At 47.1% G+C, this 1,755-nt stretch overlaps 1 pseudogene; it reads right to left on the bottom strand.

Moving 5' to 3' along the window:
- Positions 1–1,041: 1,041 nt before the first annotated feature.
- On the bottom strand, positions 1,042–1,160 carry LOC145389686 (5S ribosomal RNA; annotated as a pseudogene).
- Positions 1,161–1,755: the final 595 nt, after the last annotated feature.

The raw sequence follows: 1,755 nt of genomic DNA on the forward strand, positions 1-1,755 counted from the left end.
TACCCGCACGAGTTGGATCCTCCCCCCAACTGTGACCAATATTCCCCCACTGTCAGCTCCCCACAGGACCACAGACGTCAGTGTAACCGCACCCGTGGACTCGCACTAAATCCCCCCCCCTCCCTCCACTCCCACGAGAGTACACACACCCCAGCCTCATCAAATCCCCCTCGGGTGACTGCCAGTGTGAGACCATATACATATATACTCTCTTGTATGTGACGCGGCATAGACTAAGTTAGCTCATGGAGGTAGGATTAAGGGGGAGGAGGCGCGCGGTCCAGAAAGTGAAGTCAGATCCGCCATCTTGGGATTGGCAAGAAGCAGCAGGTGTCCGCCGCACCCAGCCGCACCCTAGTTTAACCTCACTATGCCCTACCTTGACCTCACAGTAGACATGGGGTCAGTCATTCATCAAAGTCAATGGGCTGTGTGTGGACGTGTCTCGTGGGCTCCTCACGATGCCAGTGTCCTGTGCTGCATACGGCTGCAGCGCAAGGTTTGATAAGGAAAAATACCCTACACTCACATTTCACAAGTAAGTACCTAATATTGTATGTAATCTAAGATAACACTGAGATAAAGACAAACTATGTAGTAATTGATAAATGGAGTTAGTTATTATTATTATATTAAACTACAGACTTAATGAAGCCATGTACTGCTACTGTCCACCAATAGTCCGCACTCCTAATCTCATCTGTACTCCCATCCATTGTTGACAATTTAGCCATTTTCCACCGTTCTTGACTCCCCTCCCTACCTCCCCTCCAGTACCCTCTCACCCCTCCCTACCTCACCTCCTTTACCCTTTCCTATTACCTGCCCTGCCGTGCTGCGCTAAGCAAATCTCCCCCAGATTTTTCCACAGATTTCATCCATTGAAATAAGCCCTATGCCCTATACTTATACAAAATAATATATCCCATCCATCCATTGCCAGACGCCATGTATCCCAAACGGGGTGGCCAAGGGCTTAGAGTTAGTTGTTTTACAGGGAGGGGCACTAATCCTCCTCCAACCCCACTTGACACGTAGGGATGCCAACAGCATCTGGTGTTCCCAGGCGGTCACCCATCCAAGTACTAACCAGACCCAACGTTGCTTAACTTCGCCGATCGGACGGGAAGCGGTGTACTCAACGTGGTATAACGAAAAAAAAATAAAGTCAGTGATAGTGGTATACACCAGGAATTGGCTAATTATCACCTGACAACACCTCACATGCATTCATTCGCTAAATTCCCACGGTAATTTCCCCTTTGAATTATGCCTTGTAATCTATTTCTGTAATAAAAATATATATCAGAAAGGAAGGGAGAAGCCTAAGTGACATTTACATTCACCTGGAACTACCCTATTTCTTTATGTATTGCCGAGATTTTCTACCAATAATTTCTTAGCATGTAAGTTAGCAGCTGTCAGCCCCATTGTCACTGTAAACCCTTGACTTCTCAGATAAGCCGCGCCATTTAGTTCCTTGTCCTCCTCTGTAGTCAAAGCATGTCGCACTCACGCCCCGCCATTTCTGCCACTTCTGCGCCCATTGCAAAAGGCCCCGTGACCTCTACACCCAGAAAAACTCGTGGGGGAAGCAGGAAAGGACTAGCTCTGCAGTGGAACGTGAACTTTATTTTTTTTTATGTGAGGAAGAAGGAACCAAAGGCAATGAGCCCGCAATTACTGTTCCCTCCAAGAGAAAAACAAAATATGAGAGAGAGCCAAATTCAAGATCCATTCATTTCTAGATGCCTA

Source organism: Coenobita brevimanus, unplaced genomic scaffold, assembly GCF_032717465.1.
Source record: "Coenobita brevimanus isolate Jiangsu-jjx unplaced genomic scaffold, ASM3271746v2 jjx.HiC_scaffold_1903, whole genome shotgun sequence".
NCBI classification, from domain to species: domain Eukaryota; kingdom Metazoa; phylum Arthropoda; class Malacostraca; order Decapoda; family Coenobitidae; genus Coenobita; species Coenobita brevimanus.